The 14,560-nt window shown below is 38.4% G+C and overlaps 1 protein-coding gene across 1 annotated transcript in view; it reads right to left on the reverse strand.

The window, feature by feature from the left end:
- Positions 1–14,560, reverse strand: part of LOC124312357 (collagen alpha-1(I) chain-like) — a 1,404,094-nt gene that overhangs the window by 836,329 nt on the left and 553,205 nt on the right. The gene's annotated exons all lie outside the window — the stretch shown is intronic.

Genomic DNA, 14,560 nt, shown 5'->3' on the forward strand with positions numbered 1-14,560 from the left:
GTGAAAAATTTTCTATTACGATATATCGTCGGGACCACTTCTTGGCTGCGCGTACCCATCCCCTGAAACGCCGTTATTCACGATAAATCATGTAGGCGGGAGTGGGCTTGAACCACCAAACTTGACATCTTAAAACCAGAGCCATAGCCACTACACCGTCAGCTGCTAAGATTGTGTAACCTTTGCTAGATTCAATTGGCCTCCGGCGGTAAATTTGTATGGTAGAGATGTTCACGCATTGCCTGACATAGGATATTCACGCACGATTGAATTAAACGGACGCGACAACGAATACGATTGCGGTCACGGGGCAGACGAGTAGCGCACGATCGTTCATTATTTTAGTGCTTATTGCGGGTCCGTCCGTTATTTTAGCACTAAGCGAAATCCGTCATCTGTTTTAAGCGGCTCGCACAGCAATAAACAGTTTCGTTGAATATTTTGTGCTAGATCTAGCACTAATCTAAGCGTGCGTGGCGATAATGATTGAATTTTGTTTAACTTTTGTGAATTGCGCTAAACGTAGCGCAATTAAGTTCATTGATAGCATTTACGAAACGAGGAGAACCAGCTAAAATAAATATTTTCAGCGAAAAATCGATAAGTCAAATATTTCGTGCTAGATCTAGCGCTATGTAAGCGCGCTTGTCGAAAATGATTTAATTGAGATTAACGCACGCGCGATGCGCTAAATTCTGTGCAATACATTTCACATATAATTTACGAAACGCTTAGCGCCACTTAACGCACATCGCATTTAAGTAAAATGAACGGGCGCACTTCTCGTAAATTTTGGCTTGAAATTAATGGCGCTAAATTTTGCGCATCTTGCAGACGCATACACATAGGCTAAAAGAGCGCCTGTAATTTGATCTATTGGCCTGTATAGAAATGTACAGTCACGCGCATGTCTATTTTTAGCGATTATTGCGGGCCGGTTCGCCATTTTAGCGCTAAGTACCGCCTGTCTACTGTTTTGGGCGGCTCGCTCTAAACAAATCATTAATTTAATAATATCGCGCTAGATCTATAGCGCTACTAAGCGCGCATTGCGCTAATTTTTTTCTTCTTAATAACTTACGCGCGATTAAAAAAATTTTGTGCGCTACTTAACGCGCATCACACTAAACGAGCTCTCTCATCAATTTTCATATGAAATTTATCCCGCTAATATTTTAACCATAAAATTCACTTGCTGGCGACGACACGTACACAGATTAGTCCGATTATGGGTTTCACGACGGTCGATCTGTCCCGGTTGATCGGCTACCCGTCGTTGACGGCTTTTCTTTACGGCCGAGAGACCTCGCTACTCAATAAATAAAACAAATTATAATTTAAAACCAAAATTTGCGAGAAGCGCGCTTGTTGAATTTACTTAAATGCGATGTGCGTTAGCCTTAAGTAGCGCAGAATATTTAATTTAGCGCTTGCGCGTTTCGCTAATAAAATAATGAAAATAACCGCGCTAAATTTTGCTTATCGTGCACAAGTTTATCACAAGTAAATGACAAGCGCAATGCGAGCTTACATCGCGCAAGATCCAGTCTAGATCTAGCGCGAAATATTTGACTAATCTATATTTCGCGCTAAATATTTTTTTACCTGGATATCCGGGTTTCGTAAATTATATAATGAACTTGATAGCGCTACGTCTAGCGGATCCCGCAAAAGTTAAGCACAAATAAATCATTAGCGCCATGAGCGCTAAGAAAGATAGCCCTAATTCTTGCTCGAAATAATTGACTTCGTTATTTTTCGTGCAGTGAGCCGCCAAGAACGGGATGGGCGACGATTACGCTTAAATAACGGACGGGTGCGTGTGCTACTCGTCTGACCGCTGTCGCCACAATCGTTTTCCTTGTCTCGCCTGTTTAATAAATTTTAGTGCGATGCGCGTTAGGTAGCGCAATAACATATTTATTTAATCGCTTTTGGCGTTTCGTAATAAATCTGACGAAATGGATTTTCGATAAAGTATAGCGCATCCGGCATCGCGTGCTATAGTGAAGCGCAAGTAAATTATTAGAAGCCTACTACGCGTTTAAAAGTGTATGCTGTTATTTCCGCTTTGCCAGCAGCCTGAAATAGCGGACAGGCGACATAGCGCTAGATCTAGCACGAATTATTTGACTTTTTTAGCGCTAATGTCCGTTTCTGAGCGAAGAACCACCTGTCTATACTGTTTTAGGCGGCTCACTCCGCGCAAATAATTAATTCAAAAATATCGTGCTAGATCTAGCTCATAAGCGCGCATTGCACTAATGATCTGGATAACTTGCTTGTGATAAGCTAAATAGCGCACGATAAATATCATCATAAAATTTAAGAAACGAGCAAGTGCTAAAAATAATATTTTACCCTTAAATTCCGTGCTGGCCAGACTAGTGAGACTACCGCTTGCTTGCAACGACACACATGTGGTTCATGTAGTCGCAAAGGGGCAGTACTGCAATCCCGGAATTAAACGGCGAAATATTACCGCAATAAATTTCAGCCCAAACTTAGCGGGATGTGCTTCCGTTGTATTTACTTTAATTCGATGCGCGTTAAGTAGCTATATGAATTAATTTTTTTAATAGAATTGAATTTTTTCTTTAATATTATGATAAAATTCATGGCGAAGAATAATAAATAACAATAAATAGCAAATTGTGCGTAAGTTAATCTTAATTAAATCATAAGCGTCATGCACGCTTATTAGCGAGAAATCTAGCGCGAAATATTTAACGTAATTATTTTCCTGGAGCGAGCTTCTGAAAGAGTGGACAGGCGACGCTTAGCGATAAAGTAACGTGTGATGCTCAAAATTTGGCGCAATTTATTTCAGCCGAAAATTTGCCAGAAGTGCGACAGTTAAATTTAGCTTACTTGATTATGATGCGCGGTAAGCAGCGTTAAATATTTATTTCAGTGCTTGCGCGTTTCATAAATAATAGGATGAAATAAATTAGAATAAATTTAGCGCAACGTGCGCAAGTTAATCAAAAAAACATTAGCACAATTCGCGCTTACATAGCACTAGATCTAGCACGAATTAGCCTATTTGACTTCGTAATTTTTCGAGCTAAAGATTTATTGTAGCGGTTTATCTTCGTTTCATAAATTATACTATATTAAACTTGATTGCGATTAATTTATCGCATCCCTCAAAAGTTAAGGAAAAATTAATCGTTATTAGCGCCATGCTCGCTTAGATAGCAATATAGATCTAGCGCGAAATATTTGACTTTGTTTTTTTTTTGTTCACTGAGCATACGGGCGGCACTTAGCGCTAAAATAATGGATGGCCGGATCCGTGATAAGCACTAAAATAACGGACAAGCGTTCGGTACTCGTCCGACAAGTCACCGCAATCGTTTTTCTTGTCGCGCCCATAATAATATTTGATACAATGCGCGTTTATTAGCGCAAACTATTTATTTCAGGGCTTGTGCGTTTCGTAAATTTACGAATTTAGCGCTTCGTTCGCAAGTTAAGTACAAATAAATTATTATAGCAATTGACTTGATTGCGATGCGCGTTATGTTTGTATGATATGTAGCACTAAATATTTATTTTAGCGCTTATATCGCTCTTTTATAATATGATGGAATTAATTGCGCGTAATTTAGTTCATCGCGCGAAAGATAATTTCAATTTATTTTTTAGCGCAATGCGCGCTTTATATATAGCGATAGATCTAAAACGAATATATATATCTAAAACAACTTTCAGCATTCATAAATTTTCTCATAAATAAAATATATATAAAATAAATCTGGCTGGATATAAAAAATATCGCACATATGTAATCTTCGCGTTTACCTTTCGCTTAGTAGCGCTATATATAATAGTCCCTTCACCCTTGTCTATAAAGCGCAAAGGGCTAAAATGGGGAGGAGTTTGTTTGTGTTTCTGTATGTTTGTTTGTCTGTAGGTGTGAACGCACGCTGTGATTGGTCGAGCTTACCACCGGAGGCAATACGTCATCACATCTATCTTACAAGGATACCGCCGGAGGCTATGTCGCTCTACACTGCGAATTTACCGCCGGAGGTCGTACGGGATTTCTCTACCCTACAAATTTACCGCCGGAGGCCAAGCGTGAATATCCTATGTCAGGCAATGCGTGAACATCTCTACCCTACAAATTTACCGCCGGAGGCCAATTGAATCTAGCAAAGGTTACACAATTTTAGTAGCTGACGGTGTAATGGCTATGGCTCTGGCTTAAGGATGTCAAGTATGGTGGATCAAGCCCACTCCCGTATACATCATTTATCGTGAATAACGGCGTGACAGGGGATGGATACGTGCAGCCAAAGTGCGGTCCCGACGATATATCGTGATAGAAAATTTTTCACGCAAAGACATGTCTTAAGTTTTCCTTATTTTTATTACATTGCCTCCTTATATTTGTTATACATTTATTTTATCCCTTTTCAATTCACAGCATAAACGTCCAAACGTTTATATTCCCTTTCATAATTTTATAAAAAAAATTCTGTTTTAATGGTATGGGTGACATCAATAATTTCAGACAAAGACATGTCTTAAGTTTTCCTTATTTTTATTACATTGCCTCCTTATATTTGTTATACATTTATTTTATCCCTTTTCAATTCACAGCATAAACTTCCAAACGTTTATATTCCCTTCATAATTTAAAAAAAAAAATTCTGTTTCAATGGTATGGGTTACATAAAAAATTTCAGACACAGCCTTATCTTAAGTCGCAGAGCATGTTGAGTGTTGCACATTTTGAGAATTTTTTTCTTTTTATCTTAGCATTTCTTTAAAAAACTTAAACCTTAGCGTAAAGCAATTATCAAGTTTACTTCAAGATTTGAAAAAAACATTTTTTGAAAATTCTTCCCATTTTCATTGTTGGAGCTTGGATACGCTGCTTAAAAAGTCGGTAAATTTTTAATGTGTAGATATTCACACATGGCCTCCGGCGGTAAATTTGCAGGGTAGAGGTTGTGTTATATTGACTCCGGCGGTAAATTTGCAGGATAGAGGATATAAACGTTTTGCCTCCGAAGGTAAATTAGTAGTGTAGAATTTTTCACGCATTGCTTCCGGCTGTTTTTTTTTTTTCAATATGTATATTCTGTAATTTTACTGTTTAGTTTTGTGTAAAAATTTTTTTTTTCGCCAAATTTTGACTTGTCTGAGTCATGGCTAACAAAAGCATCCGTAAAAAAAAATGTATCCTTATAAAAAAAAAAAGGCTATCATATCAATCGAACTATGAATCTCTTCATTACCACGCCAGTGCTGTAACCATTATGCTATTTCAGATTGAATTTAACCATTTAAAAAATATATATATTGTTTTGCGTCAACGCCGTGTTTTTTGCGTGAAAAATTTTCTATCACGATATATCGTCGGGACCGCACTTTGGCTGCACGTATCCATCCCCTGTCACGCCGTTATTCACGATAAATGATGTATACGGGAGTGGGCTTGATCCACCATACTTGACATCCTTAAGCCAGAGCCATAGCCATTACACCGTCAGCTACTAAAATTGTGTAACCTTTGCTAGATTCAATTGGCCTCCGGCGGTAAATTTGTAGGGTAGAGATGTTCACGCATTGCCTGACATAGGATATTCACGCTTGGCCTCCGGCGGTAAATTTGTAGGGTAGAGAAATCCCGTACGACCTCCGGCGGTAAATTCGCAGTGTAGAGCGACATAGCCTCCGGCGGTATCCTTGTAAGATAGATGTGATGACGTATTGCCTCCGGTGGTAAGCTCGACCAATCACAGCGTGCGTTCACACCTACAGACAAACAAACATACAGAAACACAAACAAACTCCTCCCCATTTTAGCCCTTTGCGCTTTATAGACAAGGGTGAAGGGACTATTATATATAGCGCTACTAAGCGAAAGGTAAACGCGAAGATTACATATGTGCGATATTTTTTATATCCAGCCAGATTTATTTTATATATATTTTATTTATGAGAAAATTTATGAATGCTGAAAGTTGTTTTAGATATATATATTCGTTTTAGATCTATCGCTATATATAAAGCGCGCATTGCGCTAAAAAATAAATTGAAATTATCTTTCGCGCGATGAACTAAATTACGCGCAATTAATTCCATCATATTATAAAAGAGCGATATAAGCGCTAAAATAAATATTTAGTGCTACATATCATACAAACATAACGCGCATCGCAATCAAGTCAATTGCTATAATAATTTATTTGTACTTAACTTGCGAACGAAGCGCTAAATTCGTAAATTTACGAAACGCACAAGCCCTGAAATAAATAGTTTGCGCTAATAAACGCGCATTGTATCAAATATTATTATGGGCGCGACAAGAAAAACGATTGCGGTGACTTGTCGGACGAGTACCGAACGCTTGTCCGTTATTTTAGTGCTTATCACGGATCCGGCCATCCATTATTTTAGCGCTAAGTGCCGCCCGTATGCTCAGTGAACAAAAAAAAAACAAAGTCAAATATTTCGCGCTAGATCTATATTGCTATCTAAGCGAGCATGGCGCTAATAACGATTAATTTTTCCTTAACTTTTGAGGGATGCGATAAATTAATCGCAATCAAGTTTAATATAGTATAATTTATGAAACGAAGATAAACCGCTACAATAAATCTTTAGCTCGAAAAATTACGAAGTCAAATAGGCTAATTCGTGCTAGATCTAGTGCTATGTAAGCGCGAATTGTGCTAATGTTTTTTTGATTAACTTGCGCACGTTGCGCTAAATTTATTCTAATTTATTTCATCCTATTATTTATGAAACGCGCAAGCACTGAAATAAATATTTAACGCTGCTTACCGCGCATCATAATCAAGTAAGCTAAATTTAACTGTCGCACTTCTGGCAAATTTTCGGCTGAAATAAATTGCGCCAAATTTTGAGCATCACACGTTACTTTATCGCTAAGCGTCGCCTGTCCACTCTTTCAGAAGCTCGCTCCAGGAAAATAATTACGTTAAATATTTCGCGCTAGATTTCTCGCTAATAAGCGTGCATGACGCTTATGATTTAATTAAGATTAACTTACGCACAATTTGCTATTTATTGTTATTTATTATTCTTCGCCATGAATTTTATCATAATATTAAAGAAAAAATTCAATTCTATTAAAAAAATTAATTCATATAGCTACTTAACGCGCATCGAATTAAAGTAAATACAACGGAAGCACATCCCGCTAAGTTTGGGCTGAAATTTATTGCGGTAATATTTCGCCGTTTAATTCCGGGATTGCAGTACTGCCCCTTTGCGACTACATGAACCACATGTGTGTCGTTGCAAGCAAGCGGTAGTCTCACTAGTCTGGCCAGCACGGAATTTAAGGGTAAAATATTATTTTTAGCACTTGCTCGTTTCTTAAATTTTATGATGATATTTATCGTGCGCTATTTAGCTTATCACAAGCAAGTTATCCAGATCATTAGTGCAATGCGCGCTTATGAGCTAGATCTAGCACGATATTTTTGAATTAATTATTTGCGCGGAGTGAGCCGCCTAAAACAGTATAGACAGGTGGTTCTTCGCTCAGAAACGGACATTAGCGCTAAAAAAGTCAAATAATTCGTGCTAGATCTAGCGCTATGTCGCCTGTCCGCTATTTCAGGCTGCTGGCAAAGCGGAAATAACAGCATACACTTTTAAACGCGTAGTAGGCTTCTAATAATTTACTTGCGCTTCACTATAGCACGCGATGCCGGATGCGCTATACTTTATCGAAAATCCATTTCGTCAGATTTATTACGAAACGCCAAAAGCGATTAAATAAATATGTTATTGCGCTACCTAACGCGCATCGCACTAAAATTTATTAAACAGGCGAGACAAGGAAAACGATTGTGGCGACAGCGGTCAGACGAGTAGCACACGCACCCGTCCGTTATTTAAGCGTAATCGTCGCCCATCCCGTTCTTGGCGGCTCACTGCACGAAAAATAACGAAGTCAATTATTTCGAGCAAGAATTAGGGCTATCTTTCTTAGCGCTCATGGCGCTAATGATTTATTTGTGCTTAACTTTTGCGGGATCCGCTAGACGTAGCGCTATCAAGTTCATTATATAATTTACGAAACCCGGATATCCAGGTAAAAAAATATTTAGCGCGAAATATAGATTAGTCAAATATTTCGCGCTAGATCTAGACTGGATCTTGCGCGATGTAAGCTCGCATTGCGCTTGTCATTTACTTGTGATAAACTTGTGCACGATAAGCAAAATTTAGCGCGGTTATTTTCATTATTTTATTAGCGAAACGCGCAAGCGCTAAATTAAATATTCTGCGCTACTTAAGGCTAACGCACATCGCATTTAAGTAAATTCAACAAGCGCGCTTCTCGCAAATTTTGGTTTTAAATTATAATTTGTTTTATTTATTGAGTAGCGAGGTCTCTCGGCCGTAAAGAAAAGCCGTCAACGACGGGTAGCCGATCAACCGGGACAGATCGACCGTCGTGAAACCCATAATCGGACTAATCTGTGTACGTGTCGTCGCCAGCAAGTGAATTTTATGGTTAAAATATTAGCGGGATAAATTTCATATGAAAATTGATGAGAGAGCTCGTTTAGTGTGATGCGCGTTAAGTAGCGCACAAAATTTTTTTAATCGCGCGTAAGTTATTAAGAAGAAAAAAATTAGCGCAATGCGCGCTTAGTAGCGCTATAGATCTAGCGCGATATTATTAAATTAATGATTTGTTTAGAGCGAGCCGCCCAAAACAGTAGACAGGCGGTACTTAGCGCTAAAATGGCGAACCGGCCCGCAATAATCGCTAAAAATAGACATGCGCGTGACTGTACATTTCTATACAGGCCAATAGATCAAATTACAGGCGCTCTTTTAGCCTATGTGTATGCGTCTGCAAGATGCGCAAAATTTAGCGCCATTAATTTCAAGCCAAAATTTACGAGAAGTGCGCCCGTTCATTTTACTTAAATGCGATGTGCGTTAAGTGGCGCTAAGCGTTTCGTAAATTATATGTGAAATGTATTGCACAGAATTTAGCGCATCGCGCGTGCGTTAATCTCAATTAAATCATTTTCGACAAGCGCGCTTACATAGCGCTAGATCTAGCACGAAATATTTGACTTATCGATTTTTCGCTGAAAATATTTATTTTAGCTGGTTCTCCTCGTTTCGTAAATGCTATCAATGAACTTAATTGCGCTACGTTTAGCGCAATTCACAAAAGTTAAACAAAATTCAATCATTATCGCCACGCACGCTTAGATTAGTGCTAGATCTAGCACAAAATATTCAACGAAACTGTTTATTGCTGTGCGAGCCGCTTAAAACAGATGACGGATTTCGCTTAGTGCTAAAATAACGGACGGACCCGCAATAAGCACTAAAATAATGAACGATCGTGCGCTACTCGTCTGCCCCGTGACCGCAATCGTATTCGTTGTCGCGTCCGTTTAATTCAATCGTGCGTGAATATCCTATGTCAGGCAATGCGTGAACATCTCTACCATACAAATTTACCGCCGGAGGCCAATTGAATCTAGCAAAGGTTACACAATCTTAGCAGCTGACGGTGTAGTGGCTATGGCTCTGGTTTTAAGATGTCAAGTTTGGTGGTTCAAGCCCACTCCCGCCTACATGATTTATCGTGAATAACGGCGTTTCAGGGGATGGGTACGCGCAGCCAAGAAGTGGTCCCGACGATATATCGTAATAGAAAATTTTTCACGTAAAAGACACGGCGTTGACGCAAAACAATATACATATTTTTTAAATGATAAAAATTTTAATCTGTAATAGCATAATGGTTATAGCACCGGCTTAGTAATAAAAAGATTATGAAGGGAATATAAACGTTTGGAAGTTTATGCTGTGAATTGAAAAGGGATAAAATAAATGTATAACAAATATAAGGAGGCAATGTAATAAAAATAAGGAAAACTTAAGACATGTCTTTGTCTGAAATTATTTATGTCACCCATACCATTAAAACAGAATTTTTTTTATAAAATTATGAAAGGGAATATAAACGTTTGGACGTTTATGCTGTGAATTGAAAAGGGATAAAATAAATGTATAACAAATATAAGGAGGCAATGTAATAAAAATAAGGAAAACTTAAGACATGTCTTTGTCTGAAATTTTTTAATGTCAAACCATACCATTAAAACCGAAATTTTTTTAGAAAATTATGAAAGGGAATATAAACGTTTGGACGTTTATGCTGTGAATTGAAAAGGGATAAAATAAATGTATAACAAATATAAGGAGGCAATGTAATAAAAATAAGGAAAACTTAAGACATGTCTTTGTCTGAAATTTTTTAATGTCACCCATACCATTAAAACCGAAATTTTTTTAGAAAATTATGAAAGGGAATATAAACGTTTGGACGGTTATGCTGTGAATTGAAAAGGGATAAAATAAATGTATAACAAATATAAGGAGGCAATGTAATAAAAATAAGGAAAACTTAAGACATGTCTTTGTCTGTTACATGAAAAGATTCGGACAAAGGCTTGTCTTAAGTCGGAGAGGACATGTTGGTGAAGGTAACAAATTGATCTATTCAATGGCAAATGAATCGCAAATGAATTATATTTGTCTAATTGGTACGTTTTTTTTCTAATCAGAGTACCATAATATGCACCAGTTTTACGTTTTAATATTTTAAACACCAATGGTAAAAATGTTGAAATACATTTTAAAAGTAATAATGTTTGCATTATGGTCTGTATACACGATGTTCGTGGTTTATTGTTTTTTGGATCAAGCAATCCGCATAACCTACCGTTTATGTCGAATAAACATCGAATTCTGTAATACTATAATGCCCTGGCGGCACGGGCAGCCCGGCCTACAACAAGATGGCCGCCGCCAAGAACGTCCAATTCTGACATCACGACATTACGTCACGACCGGCACCAAAATAACACTTTCACCACTACAGCGCCTTCCCCTACGTTACGAGGGAGAAGCAGACGGTCGGCACTTACCAACCCGACTTGACGCGCCGACCCGTCCCGACTTGCCGCGCCGCCCTGAGATGACCTTGCACCATGCTTGGCATGTCGAACTATTAGGCCTTGTCAAGCAAAGACTTGCAGCGATCGGCTACCAACCGGAAGTTGATCTTCTACTGATGAGATATTGGAGTCGTCCGACGGCAGCTCAGAGTCGAAGTTAAGACAGTGATGCGGAAGAAGGTTGCAAACCGGAAAGAATAAAATTCGCTGTTCCTGATCAAAGTTTTTCAGATTAAAATTTCATTTGTTCGCATGATAATTTCAGGATCTAATAAAATCATTTCGATTCTTAAAACTTTGCTTATGTTTCATTCATTTTGTTGACGTTGAGTTCACATGTCCACAATTACCTTTTTTTACCAGTTTTACGGTGCAAAAATGTTTCCCATGAGATTTAATGAATTTTCGATTTATTTCCACAGGTTGCTCGATGCTTGGGGTGCTCAAAAGACTACGTCTGCACCAAAGTAGGGATCTTATAAAGACGCAGTCAAAACCCAAAAATTCTTTCAGAATCTGCATAAAGGCTGTAAAGGTACTACATTCTTAAACAAAATTCATGACTTACGCGATGGTTTTAATTAAATTTTCAATGTCTGGTCTTTAATAGAGATTAAACACCGTGGGCATAATTTTTTCAATTATGTCAGCGTTCAGCTCTTCCATATAATGAAATTACCAACCGTTCTTCTGCCATTGAATCTCCCAATGAACAATAATCTCTATATTTTTCGCCAGTTGAATATCCCCAATATCACCGTAAAAAAGGAGGAAGATGAAGGCGTAAGGTAAAAAATATATCTATTTAATCACCAATGAATTGTATTGGTCTATAAACTGGTAACTTTGTTTTCCAAAAAGGGTATACGGTAATGAGGTGTCAAGTTTAGAAAAAGGACTTGGACCATCAACAGGCAAGGATTTCAAGAGAAGTTAAATACAAAAAAGAAGAATTTTATTTAAAAATGGTAAATTCGTTGTAAAAGAAAGAGATTTAACCTAAAGAAAGAAAATTTAATTTTTTGTTGGACTTGCTTATAATTGCATTGAATATCTAGAATATAAAGAACAATTTTATGGGAAGCCTCATCAATTATTTAAATTTAAATGTATTTATCTTGAATTTAACATACAGAAAAAATAGATCGACTTTGATCGTATTTGTGGTCTATATGATTACTGTAGAACAACCCTCTTTGCTCGGTTTACCCCAAGGAAGTGGTAGACGACAACTGACTTATTGCCTTTTTGGGCCCCATTTCTCCAAGTAAGCCCTCTAGCGTTAAATAGGTAAACAGACGTTAAATAGGGATAATGCACTGTGACATCTAGGAGTAAAATATGAACACACGATGGGAAATATAGAAGCTGCGGGAAATGCAAGTTTCAAAAATCGGTGATCTTACAGCACACGTTTCGTTATGAAGGAATATATATATAACTATTTTCTACAAAAATTTGGGCATTAAAATGAATATGAAATAGGTTTGCAACCGATAAACAGGATACATAGGTATATTTCTAGCATATTAAAGGTCTCAGTATTTTGGCTACAACCCTACTAGCATACGTACGTCAATAGGACGTTTCAAAGTCGTCCGCTTTGTTTGAGCTGGACATCCAAGCCGGACGTCATTTTTCATTGTTTTGTACGTCAAAATGTCCTCTCCAATGAACGTCCAAACTGGTAATCGATTTGGTGTCCGAAAATGAACGTCAAATGGATGTCAAACAAAGAAATAAAACAAGTGGGAAAAAGAATTTCCCTCTACGAGTGCCAAACCTTGGCCTTCACGCATACTAACCAAACGCTCTTATTACTATACCATTTGACGTGATATAACAATTACAATTTTATGTATTAATTTTACAAATCCTACACACTAATCAGAATAAAATTTTCGTACGACTCCATAATGCGTATGGAATATTATGAAAGAAACGGAAAGAACAATATAAAATAACTAAATTTTATAATACTTTTTTACTTAAATCAATTATTCAATTGTTTATATTCTCTTAAAACTAAATAAAAACTATAGAAATTTACATTTTGATATGCTTACAATTGTTATTTCGATCAAATGAAGGTGTGTCGCGTGGATGTCCACTGTACGTCAGTTTTTGTCTTTAAATGAACGGTATAAACTGATTATCCGATGGATATTCCAGATAGCAAACAAAACAGAAGATGATCAGATCATAATCGACCGTCAGAAGGATGTCCGCAGCTGCCGGAAAATGGACGGACCTAGTTTGGATGGCCGGACGTTCTATGAACGTTCTATGGAAGACTTGTGCTAGTGGGGAAATTTTTTTTTTTGGGGGGGGGGGTATTTCAGTATTTTTTGGTCGCGGACTAGAAAAGCGGCATGCCAACTGGAAGCAAGGATCGATGTATCCAGCGATGAATCTTATTCAAAGGTGATTGCTGATGACATCTCCTGTGTTTCTGCCAAAGCCGTCAGGGGCCTCCGCGCCGTTATCAGGAAACTTTAGACCGTCTCTCTCACCAACGCCCATCACCAGGGCCGTGTGACGAGAGGACTCACACTGGGCAACTCCATGACATCTCCCGGCTCATTTCATGCAACACCAGCCTCTCCTTTGGCGAATGAAGCCTCCTCCACAAGAGCCCTCTTGGCATTCTACCGCTTTTCGGCACAATTGGCCTGGCCGCTCCCAAAACAAAATGCCGCAGATGCAAGGAAGTTGTGGAGTCCACTTCCCACGTTACCAGCCACTGCCACAACAACCTGGCAGCTTTCGGCCGCCGTCATGACTTGGTACTGGCCGAAATAGTCAAGACCATCACCAGATCTGGTCACACGTCCCACGTCAACAGAGTTTTTGAGAACTCCACCCTCAGGCCAGACATAGTCGTTACTACTCCTAACATCATCATCGACCTCACCATCACCTTTGACGCTCCTGAATCGCTCTACGCTGGATTTGCCAATAAGGAAGAGAAATACAGTTGTCTTGGACTCACGCTCTCTTTCGTCATCGAAGCACTTGGTTCCTGGCTTCCGTCCAATGATGCAGTCACCACCACCATTAGAATCCAGCCCTCCGCGTGGATAAGCCTACGGAGGAAGTGCCGACTCATGGCCATCCAGGGTTCAATAGACATTATCTCCCGCCATATCCGTGGTAACCGCGAAATGGACGAAGACCATCCTTCTACTCAGCCATCACCATAACGTTCACCTCTGTCCATGCTCTCAAAGTCATCTCACACTCTTTTTATTGCATTCACTTGTTAAATCTTACACCATATCAACACATATCAATGTATTTCGACCAACCATATTCGAGTAAATACATATAGCATAACCCCCCATGTAATAAATCTATCGGTTGCAACCACCATTGTTTACACGGTATCTTATGGCAGATATTCACACCGTTAATTGATATAAGGTAAAAAAAAAACTATATGGGACACGGCCAACGATAATACGAATTGGGACAAAAAAATAAGAGGTTAAATGTGAAATCCAATCAAACTAAATTTGAACTATTAGGCGGAATACACTACTGAGTAAAAAGGGCATATTTTAATATTTAGG

The sequence above is a fragment of the Daphnia pulicaria genome, chromosome 8 (genome assembly GCF_021234035.1).
Source record: "Daphnia pulicaria isolate SC F1-1A chromosome 8, SC_F0-13Bv2, whole genome shotgun sequence".
In the NCBI taxonomy this organism is placed as follows: Eukaryota; Metazoa; Arthropoda; class Branchiopoda; order Diplostraca; family Daphniidae; genus Daphnia; species Daphnia pulicaria.